Source organism: Stenella coeruleoalba (assembly GCF_951394435.1).
Source record: "Stenella coeruleoalba genome assembly, chromosome: 7".
In the NCBI taxonomy this organism is placed as follows: Eukaryota; Metazoa; Chordata; class Mammalia; order Artiodactyla; family Delphinidae; genus Stenella; species Stenella coeruleoalba.
The window spans coordinates 77026053-77053136 of NC_137153.1; the positions used below are offsets into that span (position 1 = coordinate 77026053).

The following is a 27084-nucleotide window of genomic DNA, read 5'->3' on the forward strand; positions in this document are numbered from 1 at the left end:
TCATAAGCTCACTACTTAAAGTCGACCAAAAAAAAAAAAAAAAAAAGATACCGGTATGCATTATTAAGAATAATGTGTATCCAGGGTTAGATGAAGGTCTTGGCCCCATATTCTCTGTAGTAAAACCTTTCATAGAATTCTTATGTTTTCTTTCATTCTCACACTTCAGGTAGTCACCTCTTCACAGGATATAAGACAAGTCTGCCCTTCTTCTGGCTACATAGCTCTAGTTGTTAGACAGCTCAAAAGCACACAACAGCAGAAACATGAAAAGATCACATATTAAATGTAAAAGAAATCATCAGTTTTCAAAGGTCTCTTTTGGTTTTTACTTAAGGCTAAAGAGGAGATAGAGTGAAAAAGATCATGTTGCTTAAAAAGCTCCATTTAATTGCTTTGAATGTTGCTTTAGGAACCATCCAACTTTCTCCTTTTAAAAATTGCTTTTTCCCCATTAAAAGAAATCCCAGACTAGAAATACACTATGTGAACTAAAAGCAGTTTTGCAATCTTCCTCAAGAATGCTCAGACTGATCCTCTTCCTTCCTGCAGCTGAAAGGCTGTTACTTCCTAGGACCACACTATAAGTCCTGGATGTAAAATGATTACTCTGAGCAAATACACACAAACTAGCAAGTGATTGCAGTGTCCTGTGGATAAGAATCAGGAAAACCAGAAGAATTGAGCTGACAAATCGTGTGATAGAAGGTAGATTTCCTTGGGGTAGAAAACAGTGTGTGGCGTGTGGACCCTCTGCCTTTCTTGCATTCCAACTTTTGATGGCCGACTTCTTTCATTACAAACAACTCAGATGCCTCCTGCGTACTCCCCTGACTTGATTTCTTTCTGTAGAATTCACTGGGATTTAGACTCAGGGTTTAGGATTATCAAATCCCTCTGTAACTTCTTTCATTTAAAAGATGAAAAATTAAGGGCCAACAAGATTAAGTGACTTGTTCAGGGTCACACAGCCAGTTGTTAGCACAGCTGAGACAAAAGCTACATCAACTGACTCCCAGATGAATGTTTTTGTTTTTGTTTTCGGCACTTTGAGTACTTCATTAAAATGGATCTTTTGGATTCTTTAAAGTAAACTCTTTGTATTTCCAGGTTTTTGTCATGCCTCTGACCTAAGAGAAAATATCCCTAATGGAATAGGTAGAATTAAATCTATTTAAGATTTTCAAGCGCCTCATATAGATTTCTTCTTTTAGTACTCAATAAATGTTACTCATTGGTCAAACATTTGTTTTTCCAGAATTACCAATGGGACCATTTTTAGACTATGATTTACGTGGAGCAGACATTACTCGTGAAAGCTATTCACGTCTTTAATATAACCACAGAACAGAGACTACATTTCATCCACAACCAAGCAGAGTGATGACCCTCAATACAATAGACAGTCATTTAGTCCTTAAGATATTTCCTTTTAAATTTTACTCTGAATTCAAATTATCATTGAAATAGAAAAGACAGATTGTTATATTCCCCCTTAGACAGAAAGCTTTAAAAAAAAAAGAAAACCCTTCTGATCCTTTAGTCATGGACCTAAGTTTACTTACAGAGATATTATAAACTTTCTATATCCATATCTATTTATCTTTCTATCAATATAGACACATTTTTAACATAGACTCTAGTCTTTATTAAAACTAAGATTTGAAGACTCTAGTCTTAAGTTTTAAAATGCTTAATGAGACTTTGACAAGGTCCACAATGATAGCATGTGTTAACATAATTTTATCAGTGTTTGTTCAATTTACTGAGTTCATTTATTTAACAAATATTCATTAAATAAGTACTATATGCAATTCACTGCATACACACAGCAAAAAGGGTGAATCAGCCGCTGAGTACTTGGTAATCACTTTACCCAACAAAGATGCTGTATTTTTCTTATGATATATACATATTATATACTCAAGTAATTTTACAATGTTAAACTTGACACATTATTCAAATTACTGTAATTTCACAATCCTGGAATTTAAGTATTTTGTTTTCATAAAGGCTGACCTGCTAGTGATAGACTTTAAAGGTAGAAGTTCTATAAGATGCCATACTAACAGTTGAGTTGATTAATCAAAATGTAATTGACAGTGTTTATAAATCTCGCTATGCTGAACAACTGATGGTTTAAAAAAAAACAAATTAAAAAAGCACAAATAGGGCTTCCCTGGTAGTGCAGTGGTTAAGAATCCACGTGCCAATTCAGGGGACACGGGTTCGAGCCCTGGTCCAGGAAGATCCCACATGACTTGGAGCAACTAAGCCCATGCGCCACAACTACTGAGCCTGTACTCTAGAGCCCACAAGCCACAACCACTGAAGCCCACATGCCTAGAGCTCATGCTCCGCAACAAGAGAAGGCACTGCAATGAGAAGCCCGAGAACCACAGTGAAGAGCAGTCCCCGCTCGCCACAACTAGGGAAAGCCCGCACACAGCAACGAAGACCCAATGCAGCCAAAAACAAATAAATAAAATAAATTTATATATTTAAAAAAAAGCACAAATAAATTTCAAATCACCAGTCTTAACCATAAGGGCAGGAAAAAAGTATCGTTATCATCTAATGTTTTAATGACCATACAACAGTCTTCAAAAATCTCCCTTCCTTAATTGTTGCAAACCTGTCTAATCAAATATCTTTGTGATGTCTCTCTAAATATTTGGGAGTTTAATTTTTAAACTTCATGTATCAATTATAACAAAATTAAAACTTCAGATGTTCTTATCACAATATTTAGAAAAGGAGGTAAAATGCAACTTTGCACAGGTAATAAACACCTGTATCCTTGATACAGGACACAACCTTTGAAAAGCAGAGTGACTCCTCAGGTGCAGGAAATCCTGAGTGTGTCCCCTTAAAGCATTTTCCCCAAGATTCTCAACAGTAATAAATCACTTCTGACAAATTAGCATCAAAGATTTTTTGAATAAGTATAAAAAACTATCTGTTCATCACTTCTTAAGAGTGTTTAGAAGCAAATTGCTTATAAAAACTGACGTGTGAAAAAATCAGAGTTCAGAAAAACAAGTAAGAATTTCAAAAATAATCTGTACAAATCACGTTTTAAAAATTCCCTCTGATATTCAGTGTATTGGCATTTCATCTCCAATACTTAGAATTTGGTTTAATGTCTTAGCAACCATTATTAGGCAAATGGCTCTTGAAAATGATTGGAAAATGTAGACTGACCCTTGGGAGAGTCTATTTTTCTCCTGTTAAGAATTTAGATAATATCTAAGGCTTGGTGCCTGACATCTTAAACTTCCTCACAATGAAATTATGGTGCAGGATAACCCAGTACCAAACATGAAATGACAAGTAATTTTTTTTTTAAACAAGGTTTGATAACATCTGGATGAATGGTTGTCTTTTTAAATCTATGTTCCCCCCATCCTTGCATCTTCTTTGGCATCATATTAGACAGAGTCAGTCTTGTACACGGAATTTCATCTAGGTCTCAGGTCACAATTGGTCCTTTTCCTCTCCCTCCTTTCCCTCCCACTCTTTTCCTCCTTGCCTTCCCCCTCTTCATCCTCCTCCATTACCTCCTCCTCCTGTTTTTTTTTTTTTAAAAAAAACCATAGTAAGGATGAGAAGAGTTCATGCCTACCATATTATTAATCAAATATATTTCATTTGGTTTATTTCCTCTCTTCTGATTGACAAAGAGAGGTGGCACAGAACATCTTTCTCACAAAATTTTATTGATCTGTGTTTTATACTAAAGAAGCAATTCTTGGTAGAAATATAAATGCAACACTAGGGCCTAAATGATATCGAGCAGGTTTTGGCATTTATCTTTCTCATTGCGTTTCTGAGTACCTCTTTAAATTCTGTGCCCAAAGTGAGCGCCTACTTGCCTTAACCTTGTTCTGGCCCTGTGTAGCTCGAAAGCAGCCCTAGACAATACATAAATAAATCAGCATGGCTGTATTCCAACAAATTTCTATCTGTTGACACTGAAACTTGAATTTCATGTTATTTTCAAACCATGAAATATTACTTCTTCTTTTGATTTTCAACCATTTAAAATCATAAAAACCATCCTTAACTTGCGTGTACAAAAACAGGCAGCTGACTGACCAAATCTGTAACTTTGGTCATAGTTTGCCAACCACACCTTTTGAAATTCAGGCATGTCCTGTTTTCTAAGAGCAACTACTCTGTAAAAGTTACATTAATATTAAGAAGGCTAGAAAACAATAATAGTTTTCTTAGGAGAATGAAATTATGGGTAACTGTTTCCTCTACAATGTGGTTATGTTGCTTTCATAATTAAAACTACTTAAAATATTGATAGCTTATTTTTATAACTTGAATAATGTCTCTCTTTTGGAATGCATCAGAATCTCAGAACTGTGTGAGTTCACTTTTGATTGATTCTCAACGAGAAGTTATTCTTAACATGAAATTTCAAATCAACCAATGCTTAGCCCTTAGGTCAAGTTATTTACGATTTATGGAGAAGAGTGGGCATACCACAGGCACTCGGGCTCTTAATTGTCATTAAATGCTAATTTATAAACACATATTTGTATATGTATTTATGGTAGACACGTGTAGTATTTAAACAATCGAATCACTGGATTTTTAAAAATGACTATAACCATCACTCAAACATCCCCTACTCCTCTCCCAAACAGAAGAAGTATATTAAAGAAAGGTGGCAAGATATAATGGAAAAACAAACAAATAAAAACCATGGGTTTGGAAGACGATCTATACCCCAGACCTGTTTCTTGAGCAGGTGATCAACAACTAGAATTTCTTTTCTGTTATTAGATCCTCGGAAAGAAAGAGGATATATTCACCAATTACTTAGGTGCAGGGGGGAGATAGGCTTATCAAATCACAGAGTCAAATTTGAAACAAATTTGCTCATAAAAAGTCACAAAAAGTGGTTAAGACCTCTAGTGTTAGTAGTTCTATGCAGCAATCAGATAGCTTATTGGGGCTGATTGCTTAATTAACCATGCAATCCCCAACCTTTCCCTATACAAAAATATATTTCATATTGTAAACTGCTTACTTCTCAGCATAAGTTTGCTTCACAAACTGTCTGTGAGTTTAGCTTTATAAGTGCATATAAAGTTATGCATGGCTTAAGCAATGCTGTAAATAAATAAAACATAAAAATACTGCCTATCTGGCTGCAGAAGTGAGCTACTACCAGATTTCAGCCCAGTTGGCACAAAGATAATGCTTTGGAGCAATTCAAGTCTGAAACAGCTTCAGCGATACCATTTAAGCTTGAGGTATATTGGCAGAACAAGGATATGACTAAACTAAATTTGGCTTAAGCCACCTATTACTCATACCCTCTTTCTACTGCATTCACACTCCAATTAAAAACTGTACATGATACACACACATATATTTATAGTTTATGTTTTTCCTGTGTTGGCAATGAAACTTTTTAAATTACTTTCCATAAGCTGTGAGAATCTTCTATTCAGATCTATTTGATAAGATAAACTTGGCTCCGGAAGTGGTGGGGTGCATGGGTTTTTCCTGTTCATCTTACAGAAGAGTTCCATTTGTACCCATTACCTCTATCCCATTACCACTTCCCACTCCTCTCGCTATGTGGGATAACGATCATCTGTACCCGTTTCAGAGTAACCAACACTCACAAGGCGGTTCTGTGCCAAACGCTTTGTATGCGCTACTATCATTTCCAATATAAGGAGAGGTACACCAATATTTCAAAGTTAAGAAACTCGTCTACGGTTACAAAGTCAGTATCTTCTGTACCAAGATAACAATCTAGTTTTTTTAGTTATAATTTAGGTACGTTAAAAGACACAATGAGTTTTGACAAACATACTTAAGTTTGTACCACAACCACAATCAACATACAAAATATTTTCACCACCGTAAACACTCCCTCTTTACTGTTTATAATCAATCTACTTTCCCCACCCACAGATCCTGGTGTCTACTGATCTGACCTCTGTCCCTATAAGTTTGAGTTTGTTAGAATGTGATAAGTATGGAATCATACAAAATACAGCCTTTTGTGTGGACTTCTCTCACTTAGCATAATACTTTAAGATTTGTCTTCATTTTTGCATGTTAATTCCTTTTTATTGAGGGATAAATTGATCAGCAGTATTCCATTGTACAGAAGCACTTCAATTTGTTTATTCACTCACATGTAATGGCACATGGGTTGTGTCCAGTTTATAACAATAATAATTAAGTCTTTATAACCATTCATATAAGGTATTTATGTGGACATGGAATTTTGTTTCTCTTGCATAAATACCTAGGAGTAAGGTTGTTGAGTCATAAATATATTTGTTCTGTATGTCTCATTTTGTCAGAAACTGCCAGACTGTTTTCCAAAGTGAATGTAATATTTTACACTCCCACAGGCAATGAGTGCAAGTTCCAGTTGCTTTGCATCCTCACTAGCCATTTTAACAGGTGTGTAGTGGAATCTCATTGTTGTAATTTTTATTTCCCTAATGAGTAATGACATTGAACACCTTTCCATGTGCTTGTTTTGTTATTTGGCTCTTTTCTTTTGTGAAATATCTTTTCAAATCTTTTGGCTCTTTTAAAAATTGGGTTGTTTTATTATTGAATTCTGTGATTTTTAATATATATTCTGGATACAAGTAATATATCAAATATATGTTTTGCAAATATTTTGTCCCCGTCCATGTGTTTTTTTTTTTTAAGCCTTAGTTGGTTTTTTTTTCCTGTACGCGGGCCTCTCACTGTTGTGACCTCTCCCATTGCGGAGCACAGGCTCCAGACGCGCTGGCTCAGTGGCCATGGCTCACGGGCCCAGCCGCTCCACGGCATATGGGATCTTCCCAGACCGGGGCACGAACCCGTGTGTCCCCTGCATCAGCAAGCAGACTCTTAACCACTGCGCCACCAGGGAAGCCCGAAGCCTTAGTTTTTTTAAGAACAGTTTTAGGTTCACAGCAAAATTAAGAGGCAGGTACAGAGATTTCCCCTATAATCCCTGCATATTCATAGCTTCCCCCATTGTCAGCATCCCTCACCAGAGGGTACATTTTTTACAAATGATGAACTTACACTGAAATATCATAATCACCCCAAATCTGTAGTTTACCTTACAGTTTACTCCTGGTGGTGTACATTCTATGAGTTTGGACAAATGCATAATGACATGTATGCATCAATGTGGTATCATACAGAATATTTTTAGTGCTCTAAAAATTCTCTGTGCTCCATCTATTCATCCTTCTCCCCCAAACCTCTGGCAACCACTGATCTTTTTACTGTCTCCACAGTTTTGCCTAATATAAAGATATTTGTAGAAATATGATCAATGAAGTATTACTTGAAATAGTAAAACTTGATAAATTATTAAATTTGCTACAGTGTCATAGTAGACTATTACATAGCCAAGAAATAATAATATATATAGTATGTATCTTTACTATATTATCAACATAAAAATATGCCAAAATCATATTATTGAATAAAAACTTATAAAACAGTATTATGATATGATTAAAACAAATATATTTAGTAAAAAATTAAAATCATCTTTAAAAAAAATAGCTGTCATTTAAACCAGCTATTCCAGGATATAGCAAAAAATAATTATCCCAGAAAGATAACCATTCCTTTGTGTGTAAAACATTTTTTGAATAAGTCAGATTGACATGAAATAAAATGGTTTTAAATAAAATATAAAAGAGTGACTGCTTGCTTTTACAATGTCATTTGTGGTGCCTCTAATGGAAGAGAGAGCAGAGATGGAAGAATGGGCAGCAATTACATGATGGGACACCAAACAGAATGATGGCCACTATGTAGGGGAAATATATATCATCCAAACCAAGATATGTTTGAAGGTGAAAATGGTCTCTTTATAATTATACCCAGTGGACTGGAATATAGTCAGCTACGGTAAACCAGAAATGTGTCATCTGCTTACCTTTCAGTAATCCCTGATAAGGATCATCCTTGGTTATTCATTTTAGGTACCATCATATTTGGAGATGTCATTCTCTTCTATTATCCCAAAAGCTTTCATGGTGATTATCATGGAAAACAGCCCTGTGCTAGTGGAAATATAGAGATATGAAGGTAAAGAAGGCTGAGTAATACATTATGTGCAATTGGACAGATTGCAAAAGGGGTTATTTAGACAATTTAAATAGCCTTGGAAATCCACAGGAGGCTATGATCTAACTTAAATATTAAAGGTAGGCACAATTTCACTTTGTATTCACATATATAGCAATACGTCTGAAGTGTAGTAGGAGCCTAATAAATAAACATTTGTTAAATGTATAAAAGAAAAATACCTATACAGGAGTCTTAACATTCCTGGGGGCATTTTGTTTGTACTTAAAAATAATAATGGCTTAACGTTACTATATGCCAGATACTGTTTTAAATGATTTATATACATCAATCAATTTGCTACTTATAGCAGTCCCATGCCCTGCAAAGGCCAAGAAAAACATACCTGATATTGAAAAAAAATGGATATTATTAACGTGCTTCCATAAATAAAACTGCACAACATTGAAAACCATGGTCCATCTCAGCAAGAAGGTATTAGAAGTGATTTAGAAAGTTTGGTCTTGGTTGGGTAATTTTAGAGAGACTTCATATAAGTAAGAGTTTGCTCTGGGGGAATCCTATGATTGTATCTATTAATTTGTATGAAGAACATGTTAAAAATGAAATGGGGCTAAGGTAAAACGGATAAAGAAGCAGTCATTTCTCACGTTATCCGTGAGAGGGGGATTTAGTAATTTTTGTGGTTTACTCAGTGATCATATTTTTTTTTCTGCTCAGACATGGTTATGAGTGATGTTGGTTGCAGAATGACCATCTGATGGTGGTGATGTCTGGCATTGTTTTGTTCAGTGGGAGAACACCCAGCCTAGCTGTGAGTGCAGGCCTAGCAACAAGCTAGCTACCAACTGGTAGAAGCTACTTTTCTCTTTTCTCAGTAATATTTTATTCTTATTTTGTAGTCAAGGAAATTGAAATACAAACAAGTTGAGTAACTTGAACAAAGGCATAGAGTTAGTAACTGGTAGACGTAGGAAACTGGGGTTTCTGGTTCTAGAGCACCTGTGAATTACTATGCTAGGAATGGTTTTCTATAACATTCAGAATTTTTCTTGGAATTGTTATGAAGAAACGGTGCTTTTTTTTCTTGTTGAACAAGAAGTTTTGTTTTTATTTTTTTTGTCTCTTGAAAATGAAGAAATTGCTGGTTTCTTTCATATAACTGATTCTGTGTGGAGACTCAGTGATTTCCTTTTACTATATTGATATTTATATATTTTCCAACAATATTTGATACACACATGTTCCTTTTTTTGTGTCTGAATGACCTTGACTCTGTATTCCTCAAGAGCAGGAAATCTCCCATTTAAGAACTTCTGACTTTAGACTTATGTACGGTAAGGGACACAGAAGTTGGCTAATGTATGTGTTGAGCCTGAAGAGAATACTGGTTTCAATTCCACATCTCAATACAGGGCATCCAGGCAGAATGTCAGTATGATTACAGGAGCACAAGTCTCTTGTAATTCTGATTATATACTGGTCATTGTCCTAGAAGATGACTTTATTCTAAATAAATCCTGTTGAAGGGGAAGGGAAGGGAGAGCATGGAAAAAGTAATTACAATGCCTCCTGCCTGTTTGGGGTTTTTTTGAGGACTGAAATAAGCCTGGAAAGTGCTGGCGGTGAGAATAGAAGCTCAGGAAGAATGGAGGTAAAGAAAATCAGTCTGTGCTTGACACTCCTCTGTCAATTATAGACTCCATATTTTACCAATTCTCTTCAGTAGGGAACTTATATTCTCTTCTTTTACCTACCGACAATCACAGTTATTACACAGATTTACTTGCCTGATAATAAACATTATTTCTAATTGGTGATGGTTAATTTTATGTGTCAACTTGGCTAGGCCACAGTACCCAGATATTTGGTCAAATACCAAATTGAGTATCTCTGTGAAGATATTTTTTAGATGAGATTAATATGTAAATCAGTAAACTTTGAGTAAAGCAAAGTTTTATTCTATATTATGGGTGGACTTTATCCAATATAAAGGCCTTAAGAGAAAACAGATAGAGGTCTCTTGAGGGAGAGGAAACTTTGTCTCCAGGCTATCTCTGGACTTGAACTTCACCAACTTCTCCCTGAATCTCCAGCCTGCTGGCTTATACTGAAACTTCTGTACTTGTCAGCCTCTAAAATCATGTGAGCCAATTCCTTAAAATCTATCTATCTATCTATCTATCTACCTACCTACCTACCATCTATCTATCTGTCCATCCATTCTATTATCTCTGTTTCTCTGGAGACCTCTGACTGATGAGATTTCAACCCTTCCTAATTTCATACTGGAGATTCCCATCAACTTCTTCCTTCATTATTCTTATCCCAACTAGGGCTGAAGACTTGGGATTCCCATACTTGTTCCTCCAAGTCTTAAAATAAAAATCTCTAGAATTCATTTTTTTTCACATCTCCACTGCTACTAACCTAATTCATACCATCAACAACTCTCTCCTGAATTAATGCAACTTCCTAAGTAGTCTACTTTCCCCTTTCTTCCCTTCTTCCACTACATTTTCCACACTGCTACAAAACTAACTTTATAAAATATAGACCTAATGTTGCCATTCTCAGTCTTGAATATTTTGGTGATTTCCTATGAATTTCAGGAAAATATATTTAACAAAAATTTTTGGTGAAAAATACATGATTATATCCATTAAAGGCACAGGAGACTTCATGAAAAATAGAACCACACTTTGGCTTATGTAAAAGTAAAATATACTTAAAATATTCTAATGAATTTTAGAAATTAAAATAGGAATATATCAATGCACAGTATTTCCTTTCATATTCTTTAATCAGGATCGTCTAGTCTAAGATTGTTTCACTGTGATTTAAAAAAAAAGTTTATTCTTTAATAGTTAGCTACTAGAGATTACTCTTGTCCATAATTAGGATCAAGGTTTTTATGGCTAAATAGAGGTACCAAATAACTCTATCCTCTTTCAAAGGCTTACTGTAGGTTTTCTTTCTTTTTTTTTTTTTTTTTTTTTTTGCGGTATGCCGGCCTCTCACTGTTGTGGCCTCTCCCGTTGCGGAGCACAGGCTCCGGACGCACAGGCTCAGCGGCCATGGCTCACGGGCCCAGCCTTTCCACGGCATGTGGGATCTTCCCGGACTGGGGCACGAACCCGTGTCCCCTTCATCGGCAAGCGGACTCTCAACCACTGCGCCACCAGGGAAGCCCTTACTGTAGTTTTTAAAACATAGATCTACAAAATTTTTCTGGAGAATAAAAGTAGTTCCGAAGTCAAAACTGTATTTGTTTGATAAATTTACAAGAACATATATACATATTATTTCAGGACAGCAGCTAGAATCCTTAAGAAATAATAAAGATTTTCTAAGCTAACTAATGTGATGTGAAGCCAGCCTGCCTTTAAGATCCTCACATAAAATCTATATAGATTTATGCTACCTTTTCCTGAGAACACACAATATACTGTGTTTATGTCATGAAGATTATCATTCTAAGAATTTCACATTTTAATTTGAATGTTTTAAAATTTGCTCCTTTTTTGGGATAAAATATGGCTTAATAAAGGCAGAAAAATATAATGGAAAAATACAATGAAATGATCAAATTTTGTTATCAGTTCACATTTAGTATAAGTCTAGAACTGCTACTTAGATATGCTGATATTTTATTTTCTATTACAGTCTGGTTTATTTCATTTTATTATAATGCTAATTACCACCATTTAAATGACTTAATGTAACTCACTAATTTGTCTTAATGTATAGCTTAAGTAGCTATACCTTAAAATACTTTTTCTGTTGGCTTTTTGGAGAGAGTTATGGTAAGTTTTCTCACACATATAATTGGTTAAAGTTCAACAACTAAAAATTTGAATTGAGAATATTAGAAAATAAATATTTTCTTGCTCCTCTCAAGTTAAGATTTATAATAAGCATTATTATCATTTTAAGTTATAAACAGTAAGTTGCAAAATCAGTTTATTTTTAAATCTTACCTCTTCTGACTTGAAGTCCACTTTTACATTCAGTACACTACGGGTATCTCTTCTCTATTAGTAACAGTCCACAGTTTTCCCAATTCTAGTCCCAGATGACCCCATATTTTCTGCTCTGCTTTCCATATGCATCACTGAAATACAAGTATAAAATTCCATAAATAAATACAATCGTAACAGTGAAGAGAGCCAGGGGGTGTAATTGGATAAGAGTAAAAAATTAAATATTTCAATAAATTTCTACATGACAGAAAGTAGCTAGGAACACATTGAAGAATGAAATGAGTTCAGAAAGCCTCAGCCCAGAAAGTTTCAGGGGACTGGGGAGATTTGGGAATCAGTCTGCTGCTTAGCACCCTAGTGAGGCCCTGGTCTCAGGAGTTAGCAGGTACAATGAGGGCCAAGGGTGAGTAATAGACTAAAGGGAAGGAATTGACTAAAGAGTTGACCAAGTGCCTTAATTAGTACCAATCCCTTCCCAACTCCCACCTGCAGAGAGATATTTTAGCCTTTAATCCCAGGCCAAAATGAATTGCTCTTCTCTAAAAGTATTGAACAACCTGTTTGCACAAATCACAATAGCCTATATATAGTATTGTGATTAACGCTGTAATGAACATGGGAGTGCAGATATTTCTATGAGATACTGATTTAATTTCCCTCCGATATATACTCAGAAGTTGGATTGCTGGATCATATGATAGTTCTATTTTTAATTTTCGAGAACCCTCCATACTGTTTTCCACAATGGCTGTACCAATTTACTTTCCCATCATCAGTGTACAAGGGTTCATTTATTCCACTTCCTCACCAACACACAACTGTGATTCTTAAACATGAGTGTGCATCAGAATTCCCTGGAGGGCTTTCAAAAACACAGATTTCTGGGTCCTAGCCCCAGAATTTTTGATTTAATAAGTCTGAGTTGGGGCCTGAGAATTGTGTTTCTAACAAGTTTTCAGGTAATGCTGATGTTGCATGTTCAAGAACCACACTTTGAGATCCACTACATTACACAATTGAGATTTCAGGTTTTTTTTTTTTTTGAGACAGCAAGACATGAATTCAAACTCCAGCATACTCCCTTTCAAGCAAAATGACTGTGGTAAGATGAACTAAATTGGAAACGTTTCTGTTTATTTTTCTGTAAAATAGGGATACTATTGTAAAAGAGTATTTCAAATCTTAAATAATATAATGAACAGAGCCCAGCACATGCTAAACAGTCAATAAATGTTACTACAATTTTAAAAATGCAAAATGATAATATTTTTATATCGTCAGGCATTTTAGGTCTCCATGTCTGTTTTCCTAGCAATTTATGCCTGTAGGCAACAGTGGTAGACTCTAAAATATGAATAGGGAACTCAAAAGTCTCTTACATTTACATCGTGACTACATCTGAGTCTTCCTTGATTTTGCTGACAAATCTGTGCATTGGGATTAGTGCTTTTACATGATGAAACCATTTAAAGGGAAAATATTTCATAACTCTTCTGATGTGGTATTTTGTATTTCTAATTTGGTCAGATACAAATAATTGTTCTTGTCGTAACATCCATTGTGAATTGCTCTCTTGCAGTGGCTTGCCCCTTCTTCAATTTGATAGGGAGTCACGGTCTGCCTTTCAGCTGGGGATATCCACATAAAACATATCTGGGGCAGTTTTTTAATTAAGAACATCATAACAAAGAGAAGCTAATTAAAAATGATTATGCCTATACGTAGTGAGAATTCTATACATATATGTGTATTAAAAGATACCCACACATACACATTTGTGACAGGGATGTACTTATGTCAATTTCCAGTTCATGCTTGTTAAGAAAGTGATAATAGTACAAGTCCCTCTCTGTTTTGGTCTCATCAGGTCTGTATTCCTCTTCTCTAAGGTCCTAAGACCTCTTCCTTGAGCCACAAATCTCTAAGCTGGTAGGTCTCTTTTTCAGTTACAGGCCAGTTTATAAGCTTTGAACTTGTGGGTAATGAACACAGGATGACCAAGCTCTTTAACTGGTTAAAACAAAACTTCCACACAAGTTGCAAAATGAAAAGTGAATGAGATTAATTGGCTGAAGAAACAAAATTCTGCATTGAATTAAAAGTTAACTTCTCCAGCCCATTTCCAAACTTTACCTGTCTTTTGAATATTTTCCGTACATTTAGTTTTTTTACCCAGAAGGGTGTTTGTGGGTAAAAAGCGTCAATGACTCAGTTCAGTTTTGCAAAGTACTAACAGTTCTAGAAAGGAAACCTGCCATATTGAGTAAGTGCAAAGTATGATTATTAATATTAATATTTTTAAACAGCTGACAGATGGTGAAAACAATGAAATATTTTGATAATTCCTTGCTATATTTTCAGAGACTTGAAGGCTTATTGAAAATATGAGGTTCTAAATATTTGAATACGTGGATGCTTTTTCAGATCAGTGTGACCAAATCTTTTTTTTGCAAATACTGTGTTATAGTTTAAAAATTAAGGTGGTGCTAAAAGAAAAGGGGATAAAAATACATACAAATGAAAGATTCCTGCAAGAATTCTAGTGCGATATCAGGCATTGCACTTCCAGGGCAATCTATGCATCTTTCAAACAGAAACTCCCCCAGATGAGCTTGTCTAGGATCACTAAAAGAACTTGGGCCAAGTATGTCAGCATTAAAAATACCGAATTGGCTGGAAATACTGTTGTGTGTCAACCTTTATTTGTCCTTTAAACCAAGAAAAAAGAATAAAAGTATGCCTGTAGGCAAAATAAAGGTCCTCTCTTTCCTTCCCCTCCCTTGCATTCCTCTTATTCTCTTCAACGTATATGAGATTTGTAAAATGAATTGTAATAGAAAGTTCATATGACAAAAATTACAGTGGTGTGGCCAAGAAAACACCCAGGGGGCTTTTAGCTTCCGTTGTGCCAGGAATGAACTATCAGATCAGCCTTCTGGACTCAAATGCGACACTGTCAATAAGGATACATCATCTTTTTTGTGGTGTAGAAGAGCTGTCGGTTGTAATTCCCATTATTCTAAAGCCAGGATTTTCCATTAGTATAGCCACCTGCTGGGTTTCTCTACTCAGGTTTAATGGAGTCTGAATTAGAATTTATCACCATCTGTGGGAAGACAGGAAATGAGAGAGCATCACTAATTCCTTTCTTCATTTGCAAAGTGTATGTATAATTTTTATAAGGAAGTAGCAAAAGCAGCCGAGGTTGGAAATGGATGGAAGAATATTTTAGCTCACATTGACATCAGAGCTCCAGACCAAGGGGGACACATGCTGTTTGTTCTAAAGCCAATTCCAGCAACAAAAAGAATGTTTTAATTTCCTATGTAATGTAGTATTGAAATCATGCAGATTCAGGATGCTATTTCTCTTCAGCTTCCAAAAAGATCTCAGAAGATTTAATCAGATCTCTAGTGAAGATGAAAGACTTGGATACATATCAAGTTCACAAAAATGAGTTCAAGATTCCTAATTACTACATTAGCTTATAAACAGAACAGTATAGAATATAGGTGTCTATTATATGTAGTTCCTTCTTTTCCTCCAGAGATTTAAAAAAAAAAAAAAAAAAGCTTTGTAGAACTCAAGAAGAAAGACCAGAGAACATCAAAACCTTCAGGATGATCTCTAGAATCAGTGTAATGCCTTAAATTCATATAACTGTATCTCAGGGGTTCTGACTTACACAGAGTCACCAATGGTGCTTTATTATCATATTTAATTAAAAAAAAACAGATGGGTTTATAGGAAAGGTGAGCAATTCGCAATTAAATCCTGGCATTGGCTAGCGGATAGAAAGCTTGCAAATCTGATCTGCCCAATTTTTTACACTGCTCCATCAGGGTAGGGTGTTGCCTTTTGGAATCTGCTGTCCAAATACATAGAGAAAAACTAAACCATTCCCGACATACCAGCTGTGAGAGATATTGCTGACCACTCCAGCTAAGAACAAGCAGAGGATAATGGCAGTTCAAAGGATGAGGGGAAAAAATCCTCTCAGGAAAGAGGAAGGATTTAAAGTCAAAACAGACAGACACAGACACACACAGACACACACACACACACACACACACACACAGAGCCTCTGAAAAAACACGGCATGCCATTGTCTTTCTTCAGGAACCATGAGTTCATCCCTTTCTCATGAATCTCCCTCCATGTTTATAATCTCGGATTAATGACTCTAAACAGTGAGCCTGTTCTAAAGTCATGGGGGTCAGCTCTGTGGACTTGAGGAGCTTGGATAATTGGAAGGAATGTTACTTATTACAGTGAAGCAACAATTCCAGGGGAGGAGAGGAAGAAGCACAACAAATAACTGCACTGTTGTTCTTTAAGACTACCAAGAGAGTTCGCGCTCCTATCAGGGAGGCTGTGAAGACTGTATTGTGACAAAGCAAAATGCCTCCTGGGTGCCTGCTTCTAGTGGAAAGCTTTTGATGTTTGATCTGTAATGAGATGGAAGAGGAAAACAGTCCCTTGGTTAACTAATATATACTGGATATGAACAGATTCAAAGATTTAAGTTTCCGTTCTGGGACAAGATCCCCCATGCCACTCATTTATTATTTAGGAAATTCTGTAAGTTCTTTTCTTTTTTGTACAGAATGTGTGATGGGTTTAACACACTTCTGCTTTCATATCTGGCTTCGATAATAACCCTAATAATTAGTATGCTGTATTTCACTTTTACTAGTTTAGCTCTTTCTCAGTGTGGGTATGATGTGGCTTTATGTAATTTCCTTTTGGCGTATATGAGCAATCAGAATTCAGGGCTTCTTATTGGGCCTAAGCACTTTGTACTGGAAAGCGGAGGGGCAGTAACCTAACACAAGTGCAAAGGGTTGCACGTAACACAGAGCTCACGATAAAGACAGAATGAAAAAAAATGGAAGCAACAGCAATAAATAAATAAGCAGTTAATTTTACTCCACACGGCATGCTATGGATGATGTCACACATATGGTGATTCATACCAGGAGCAGCAACTTCAGAGACGAAGTCAAACCCTAGAAAATCTGTCAGTTTGGGTTAACAGAACATTGTTATTACCTCAAGTCAAGCAGATGGAGGGCAAACTTCTCTGCTGGATTCTGCTGCTCTTTAATTAATGTCCACATTTATTATGTCAATATAATGCATCACATTTGGTCTAAAGGTTGTTTTACTTTTTTTTTTTTAAAGCAAGAATGATTATTTCATTTAATTTCAACATTTGAACAGTTGCACAGGATTTCAGAGGCATATGCAGATACCCAAATAATAATGTTTATATCAGTGTATAAAAGAAAAAGAAGAAAAGGAACCAAGATGGTTTTACGTATTTCATTCTTGATGTAGAGATGGATTTGTTACTTCTTTTATGAGCATTTCCAAATGAGGGATTTTGAGTACATGCATATGAACATATAAGAAAAACAGGAATCTCAGATGATAAAGCTATGCAGATCTTATTACAGTGTTATTCCTTCATAAAGAAATTAATAGCTGCAATTCATTTAGTGCTCTGTTTAGTCTTGTCAGTGAAGAATAGCAAGTAGGAAGATAACACTGTAGAGACATCTCATCTTATCTCCGAAACTTTGATTTTCTTATGTGTGTTCAAAAGGAACAAGGAATCCCTGGCATCTGATATTGTGCATGAGAAACTGTGGTGTTAAATCTTTAGCACAATTCAAAGAATAAGCCTATTATGTAACAATGAAAGAGGACATGTGCCATAACTACAAACATGCTTTCTTAAATAGATGGCAGGCTTGCATTGTTCATTTTGGGAAAATATATTTTCAGTGTCGGCTCTAGCTTTTAATTATTTAAGTCAGTCAAATCCAGAATCGTTAAAATGTGCAAATATTACCTGGAATCACTCCAAGAATAGGGAATTGAGGAATAGATTCTAAGATTCTACCATGAGCTTCACATTTTTTAAAAAAAATTATTGATAGTTTAGGTCAGTGGTTCTCAAACAGGGGCAATTTTGTCCCCCAGGGTACATACATGTCTGGGGAGGGAAGTGGACCTACTGAAATCTAGTGGGTAGAGGCCAGGAATGCTGCTAAATATCCCCAAGTACACAAGATAGACACCAAAACACAGAATTATCTGGCCCAAAATGTTAATACTGCTGAGATTTAGAAACCCTGGTCTATGTCAATAAAACCACTTTGTCGTCTCTAAATACATGAAAGATCTCCAGATGAGTAGGGGAAAAGCATTTTCCAATTCAATTGATTTGTTTCCATCATAGGTACTATAACTAAGGAACACAATACTAACCTTGGTTGTGTTACTTGTCAGTGAATTATATTCTTATATACGACAGGAACATAGTAATGAAATACGAAATAAGTGAAAAGTTTCATATTTTATAGGTTCTCTTCCATCCACTTCTCTTTCTCTCTGTCTCTCTTATTTTTACATCATTTTCCTCAATCTGTCTTTACATTTCTCGGAAGAAAAAAAAAATCTCAAAAATGTACTGAATTGGCATGTTAGCATTTCTGTGTCTGGAATCCTTTTTAATTTTCAGTCCTTCAAAATCTGATGCAAAACACCTCTAGCAGGAGACTTTTCCTGTTCCTTTTTACTAATGGTTTATTATTTAGTTCTGCATGCTTAACATTCAATTATTTGGTGTTCTTACAAATATGAGTTGTATTTCACAGTATATAGACAAGGTTATATTCAAAGAAATAATTTGTAAATGATGGGTTAAACAAAATTAAACTGTGTTTACTGCAAGACTTTTCAGAATCTTGAATATACTAATATACGTTGTAAATATCAAGAAGAGGATTTAGTAGCTATTTTTTTTCCAAATCTATTACATTATAGAACTTTCTTTTACATGAACTTTCTATTACATCTGACAAAATCTGCGGTCTGAAAAACATGTCATGGATCACTCATGAATTGTCTAGAATGTCCTATACCCATTGCTGGGTATCGTCCATAATTCCGCTTTCTCACCTTAAATATTCCAAAGCCACTAGGAAGCTAAGGATCTGGTATCTGCTAGAGAACAGGCACGTCCACAGGGCAGAACATAATACAACTCCCTTGCTAAACCTCTACTGCTCGTGGTCCACTCCTGGTCCAAAGGAAACACTAATACATGCTTTAATCAAAAAAAATCTGAAAATGCAGGTCAAGCTGGGTGCAACCGCCTCCTTTGACTTGCATGTTGGTCATTAGCCAACCTGTCTCTGGCCATTTAGACATCTCTGCATGAGACAAGCATTGCTTGCTTCTGTCCCTCATACTGAAGAGGATGCAGATTAAACTCTCTGAGGACTCTCACTGAAGACCCTTTACTGAACAGGTAGCCCATCCCAAGTGCTAGGGACTCACCGCACAGCCTCCCCTAATAAAGTCTTTTATCAGATTTTCTAATTTCCACCCTAGAGTCTATTATAGCTTCAATACAATACTTCACTGAAGTATCATACTATGCTTTCATTTATTTTTCATCTATTTTTTTTCCAGTCCTATAGGCTGGCCAGTCTCATAATTTACCCTGCTATCTCATCTGCTCTACTTGTTGCTTCAGTTTAAAGTTCTAACAAAATGATAGATATATCTACAGGGTTGTGCATACAGAATCATGTACACTGTCCTGTAATTTATGGATAATTTAGAGAATTTTCGAAGATAATTTCACCTGTACTTGGTTTTCACCAAATTTGCTAATGTCGGAACCAGACTCCAATTATAATATTTGACTACTCTCTGTAGAAAAGACCAGATAACTGAGTTAGAAACCTTACCTTTTACTTGTAAACTTCTGACCAGCTTTCTAAGTGAGCTAAATTGACTCACTCTACCTCTTTGTTCTGTTTTTCACCTGAGCAATATATTTTCCTATATTACTTTTTAGTAAAAACTTAAAGCACAATGATATATGATGACTAAAACATGGTCTCAAATGTAAGATTCTTCAATATACTCATGTTTATATTAAAGTCAGTTAAATGTGCCTCTGAAGTTTTGGTTCATGTTCTATTTTATATATGTGTGTGTGTGTGTGTGTGTGTGTGTGTGTGTGTGTGTGTATATATACGTATATATACACACACATACATAGTAGAAGACATTGCTTTGTTTGTGGAGAGAAATTCTAAAAACTATAAGGGAATAACATTTAAAATTTCAGTAATATGATAAATAAAATATTGAAATGTTGTTTAGTACAACAAGAAAATTGATGTTTCCAAAATTCATAGATGTTCCATGTGAGTTTAATCATGAGAAAAGGGAGGATAAAAAGAGAGCAGAGGAAAATGGCTGTTACCTAGATGGATAAGTTAGGATTTTATTTTACTTTAAGAGTCAAAATAGGGGAATAGATTATCTTTGTAAATAAATACAAGATAAGATATAGGAATGTATTCACGTCAAGATATTCTTATAATATGGAACCAAAATACTGGATGTGTACACCAATCCCCAGAAGAATTTGAAACTGAGTAATGGATTTATAATGTTGCCAAAAATTCAAGTTTAGAAGTAAAAATAATCATGTAAGAATGAGAAAGCTAGCATAACATTTCTGACAATACAAGAATTAATAAAATGACAAATAATGTTTTATGGTGTTTAACTGCTTCAAACTTATTATATAATGAAAGTAATAATAGTAGATAACATTTACTAGATATTACTAGATTTCATTCTTTCTAATTGCTTTATAGACTGTTAATTCATTTACTCCTTATAACTGTAACAGAGCAGAATCCTAGGAGGCCTTCCTGGGACAGACCCTTCCCTCATATCCTCTGCTTTAGCTCCTCTCTAAAGATGACAGATTCCGATACACATTCCCTTAGTTGTTTTGCAGATGCTGGGATCCTCACTAGCTGGAATAAATTAACACATCCCCTCCCAAAACCAGAAAATACTTGCAACAACTTCTCACCTTTTTACTTCACCTTACCATCAACCAATCTGAGACTTGTATAGGAGGTGATCACATACCCTGGGACTCCCCTCCTTTGCCTTGCCTTTAAAAATGCTTTGCTGAAACCCATCGGGGAGTTGGAGCTTTTTGAGCATTAGCTGGCCTGGACTCCTTCTATGGCACCTTACAATAAACGCTGCACTTTCCTTCAGCACAAACTGGTGTCAGATGTCAGTCAGATTGTGCTTGGGCCAACGGACCCATGTTTTGGTTCTGTAACATAACAACCCCTTGAGATAAGTTTGTTGGGGAGGAAGAAATTTTCCTCTACCCTTCTAAGTTCTAGCTGGTCTAAGAATTAAATTGACATAATACAGATTAACAGGATAAAATCAAACAAAAGTTTAATAACATGTGTACATGGGAGAGACCCAGGAAAACTGAGTAACTCACCAAAATGGCTGAAGCCTCATCCTAAATACCATCTTTAGCTAAAGACAAGAATGTTGGGGGTAATGGGTTGGAATTTCAACAGAAAGGAAGGCAATTCACCCGAAGATTGAAAAGCAAATGTCTGGTAAATAAATGTTTGCTAGGCCATTCAGGGACAACAGGACACAGAGTGGACTTTAATCTCTAGGCCCTACAGAGTTTCCCCCACCACATCTAGCCCATATTCTCTCCAGATATCTCTGGTGATAGCTCTACTCCGGGAAAAGGCCCTTTACCTGAATTTTTAGGCAGCTAACGTAAAAAGAAAGACTTCTTGAGTTTTCTGTTTCTTAAAAATAATCAGCCTAAATTATTCCTCATGACAAAGAGACACAATTTGCAGAACCAATTTGGATCCCCTACAAATTCTATCATTATCCCATTATATAAGTGAAAAAGTAAAGCACAGAGTGCCTAAGTAATTTTTCCAAAATCAAACATCTAGTGGTAGAGCCAGGGCAAAAAACTCAAGCAGTTTGGCTCCAAAGTTCTCATTGTTAACCACTCTGCTGAACAGCCTAAGAGAAGCATACTGCCAGTAAAATACAATGAGAAAAGGAAACTCAAAGTCACAGCAGATATTTCATTAAAGTTAGGTTTTGTATTTGAAGGATCTGGGACTATATTAGCTTATACTTGTTTTCACAAGTATATTAACTGTTTTTTTTACTGATAAAACACTCTACAAAGACACTGATGAGGTATGAATATTAGCTATTCCTATCATCATCATTATTGCTTACTATTACTAACTTTCTGGTTGTTAAGTCTGTCAGCTAAAATAAGGTGTCCACTAAGCTTTCAGATACCATACACTATATATTTTCTAGGAAAACCTGGATTTTAGTAATTGTGCTTCATGAACAAATTATGTCATGAATACATATATATATATATATATATATATATATTCAAAACAATGAGACTTGGGACTATGCTTTTATTTTCTATATTTTCAATGTTTACCTAACACTTGCCACTTGATAGAATAATAAATAATGTTTTTTAATGTTTTAATTATTAAATGTTTTAATGATTACTCAAAAGTAATAAATAAACGCTATCTGAACAAATCAGTCAACTATATAATAATCCTATTGGTTAGCAGCTTCGGTTAAAGGAAGGAATTAAGGCTCCTTTAGGATATGACCTCAGCCCATTACTCCTTAGTTGTTCAAATCTCTTCTGTTTGGTTCTGTGATACTGTGATTATTCAGAATGGTTAAATAATTCTGGAAATTACTGAACTTGATGATAACTTTAATTTCAAGACTTTGAAGTACTCTCCTTGATGCCTCACCACCTTTATGGTTGTCTTCAAAGTTCACACTGTCTCATTTACAAAAATCTCTATGTAGATCTACTGAAAATTTTATATAATGTTTCTTGTGCTCATCATATCCTCATCAACATATTCTGAGGTTATTAATAGCATGATAATTTTGAAGTGTTATGTAAAAGAAGAAGGCTTTTATGTAAAGGAGATCACATTAATCCAAACTGAAGTTTATGCAGTATAAGCTTGAGGGAAAAGAAATTTGAATGCAAATCAAATTGGATTTTTCTGGAAATATCTCTTTAAGTCTGTGAGGAAACCACTGTAGCAGTGATTAAAATTTGTTCTCTTATTCTCTTATATTTGATTAGAAAAAAAGTTCCTGTTCTTTTGGAAAAGTGTTTGTTAAAAAGGAACTTTATAACACTTCCTGTCCCATTTAATGATTCATTCAATAGGCACTGACTTTCACCAGGGCAATGTGAGCAGAATTGGGAGTGGAACAAACACACAGCAATAGTGTTTCTATAGGATCAAAGGAGAGGAGATCAGAGACAATAAGGCAAGACTGCTTTCTCTTTTTAGAAGGTTTCTGATAAAGAAAAGGGAAATTGGTCATATTAAAGCAATACCCAAATCATGGGCCTAAAAATCCCTGGCAGCCTCAGAGATGTCCTTAATGAAGCATAAAAGCAAGGAATGGGGCATCCTTTACCCTTTTGATAAAAATAGCATCGGATTTTTACTTTATTTGCAAAAGAGCTATTCTTTTTTTTTTTTTTTGCAGTACGCGGGCCTCTCACTGTCGCGGCCTCTCCCATTGCGGAGCACAGGCTCCGGATGCGCAGGCTCAGCGGCCATGGCTCACGGGCCCAGCCTTTCCGCAGCATGTGGGATCTTCCCGGACCGGGGTACGAACCCGTGTCCCCTGCATCGGCAGGTGGACTCTCAACCACTGCGCCACCAGGGAAGCCCAGAGCTATTCTTTTATTTTCCTCATGATCTCCTGTTTTGCCTTAAATCTTATTCAAAAACCATGGTTTTTGGCATTTGAAAAATGAAGCAGGATAAGGGGGTGGGGAAGGAGAGGAGGAATGCTATTTTAGATGGCAGTCAGGGCAGGAAGGTTTCTGTGATGGGTGATATTTCAGTAGTAAACACAGTGAAATGAGGGAGCAAGACAAGTAGATGATTAGGTGAGAGAGCTCCAGACCAACAGAAAAACAAAGGCAAAGATGTTAGGTAAGTATGTTTATGGGAAGTTTGAAAAACAGTAAAGAAGTTAGTGAGGAAAGGAATGGTAAGATCATGTTGTAGCGAGAACAAGAGTCAAGATGACAAGAAAATTTAAGGCCATAATAGGAACTTTGGATTTTATCTAAGTGTAACGGGAAACAGTCTGAGTACTTTGAGAGAGAATGTGTCATGATAAGAACTACATGTTAAAAGGATTATTCTGGCCACTGTGTGGTGAATAGACTTTAGTATGTGTCATATTATGTAGGGCCTAACAGACCATTTGAAATTTAACATAAATGTGATTGGAAACAATTGGAGTTATAAAAACAGCATATGAAATAATATTATTTATGATTTAAAAGGGTCATTTAGTTGCTGTATGGGTAATAATTTTTAGGAAAAACGGGGAGATCAATTAGGAGACCATTTCAGTGGTCCAAGTAGTAAGAGAAAGTAGTGGCTTGGACTAGATGGAAGGCAATGCAGTAAGAAGTGGTTGCTTTTGGATATTGTGAAGGTTGAGATAAAGAAAATTGATGGCAGATTGAATATGTGACTAAAAGAAAGAGAAGGGTCAAAAATAACTCCAAGGTTTGGGGCCTGAGTAAACAGGTAAATGATGGTAAATGATTTGCTGAGATAGGGAAGCTTGGAGCAGGAGTGCTTATAGGCCTATGGAATGAATCCCTCTTCTTTGGACATGTCAAATTTGAGATGCTCTTAAGCCTTCAAATTAGAATATGGATTTAGCAGTTGGATACATGAGTACTGTGTTCAGTGAAGGGTTTACTGAACCCTTATTGTATTTACTGAGTCATCAGGAAGAAAGAGATGATGTGGTATCAGATACTTCCAGGCCTCTGCTTTCCAGGCATATTGTAAAATTGCATTTCTTAGATCCCTTATGGTTAGTTGAGGCCTTGAAAATAGCTTTGAGAGGAAGCTATTCTAGGCTTGACCATTCGACTTCAGTATGAGGGCCTCGAGAACTCTTTTTTCCGCCACTGTCTACTGACGGTTTTACAGATGGTGCCTGCTCCGTCTGTCTGGGTCCCAAAACGAAGACAACGTGTAACATAACTCCCAACTGACTCACAATGACAAAGCATGAGTGATAAATCAACTTTCCTGTTATAGTCTCCCAAAATACAGGTGTTATTTCTTATTGTAGCATAGCTTACCTCATCCTGAATAATACAGAAATAATTAAAGCCATAGGATTGAATGAGATCATGTGAGGAGTAAGTACAGAAAGAAGACAGAACAGGACTAAGGATTGAGCCATGGGGTATTCCAACATTTACTAAGTGGAAAGAGAAAGAGGATGAGGCAGAGGAAAAGACTTTGGGTTATTTACTTATTTTTAAAAATACCATTATTCCTATTATTATAGTTGCTTCAAAATTGTCAGAAGTTTAATAAAAGCATTTCCCACCCTGGGGGTGGGGAAACACCTCTTTAAATACCAATTATAATCAACTGTAGCACACTGTTGGCTGTATAATTATAAAATATTATTTTTCTATTAGAATAAGTGTGAGTCTGAGGCCTCTTTACCGTCAGTTTATACAGATTCTTCTGAAAAATTTTAACTACTGGGTCTGGCACAGTCATATGATAGCCCACTGCTCACAGTCTTTGCTTAACTTCATTTCTTCGGTATCTTTAGGATTGTGGTAAAACTTTATGACATATTTTAGTATGTGGCATAGTCTAGTGTTATCAGATCCTGTAAAATTTAATAGCATATGCCAGGGTTTTGACTGCATTTCCTATTTTGTTAATTGCAGAGTTATTTTGTTTTCCTTAATTGAATAATATATCCCTGAACTTCAGTTTTACATCAATGTTGGATCATTTGGAGTGATAGGCTTTTGGTGCCTGAAAGACAGTCATTAGAAAGACCTGAGTAAGCCCCCACCACCACCACACACAAACCTATTTGCACTCAATAATATTCACTGAGCAATATGTAAACTTTTCTATCTTAATTTTATTACTCAATATATGGTAGGCAAAAATGCTGGTTTCATGTGTCTTGATAACAAAATGAAACACAGCTACATCTGTAGCCACCTTCCCCTGAAAGGTCTGAAAAGCTTGCAACAAATGTGAACGTGTCCTGTTTCCATCAGCGACAGATACTAGCTTCATTCATAAATGTACATTTTGAAACTCCATTCTACTGCTCTTCTTTTGATACAGAAAGTTCATTTCAAGACTGTCATAATTTAACATATTTGAAGACAATTTAAACTTATGAATCCTGTTAAAAAATTAACAGCTTGTGATATTACTAACGTAAATAGCACTACTGAGGTGATTACTGGATGAACAGATACATTTCTAATATGGCTAAGCACACACAGACAAGCACTGACAATTGTGTCACAACATACTCCTCTCCCTGTCAAGGTACAAGTTTTCTTTTGAAGTTAATTTTAAAATGAGCCACAAATTCAGAAACACTGACAAATTTTGAAAGCTTATAAATTTTTATTGTTTGAGTATTGCCCAATCATTTCTCTCCTCTCATTGCTAAAAAGGATTTCAATTTCCTTTTCCCTGATCCCCTCTATTATAGATAGGCCAGCCATTGCCAGCTTGATTTTACTTTATTTTTATCATGCTAAATCACAAAGAGGGAGGGATAGAAGAACAAGAGGGAAGGGTGGGAAGGACAAGCAGTAGGCTAGGGACAGGAATTTTGTGACTGGTGGGGAACTGGTAACAGAAGGATTGGGAAGCAGGTGTGATTGAGAATTGGGAGTGAGGAAAAAAGGATGAAGTATTGCCAAATGTCAGAAATTGAATGTCCTTTCTAGGCTTCTAGAGATGCAGTTGAAAACTGGAGTTCATTTTGACCTATTTGAACTCTGCTTCTTTAAAGACAACTCCTGCGCTGAACCAGGCTGTTCATTCATTCATTCTCTTAACAATTATTTATTGTTATTTAATTATTACTTATCCTACTATCTGCCATCATTTTTCTAGGTATAGGAAATACAGTAGTAAATAAAAGAGCCCCAAATCCCAGTCTTCAAGGAATTTATGTATAGGGAGATATTAATTAAACAAACAAAACAGACCAATAATGACAAAGGAGC

General features: G+C 35.7%; 1 protein-coding gene across 2 annotated transcripts in view; it reads right to left on the bottom strand.

The window, feature by feature from the left end:
- LOC307189672 (uncharacterized protein) overlaps window positions 1-27084 on the bottom strand; it is a 568050-nt gene that overhangs the window by 214365 nt on the left and 326601 nt on the right. For both annotated transcript variants that reach the window (XM_079928006.1, XM_079928007.1), the window contains exons 7-8: window positions 12072-12205; window positions 7940-8066 (exon numbers count right to left, since the gene is read on the bottom strand). The gene's annotated coding sequence lies outside the window, so the exon portion shown is untranslated. The remainder of the gene's footprint in view (window positions 1-7939; window positions 8067-12071; window positions 12206-27084) is intronic.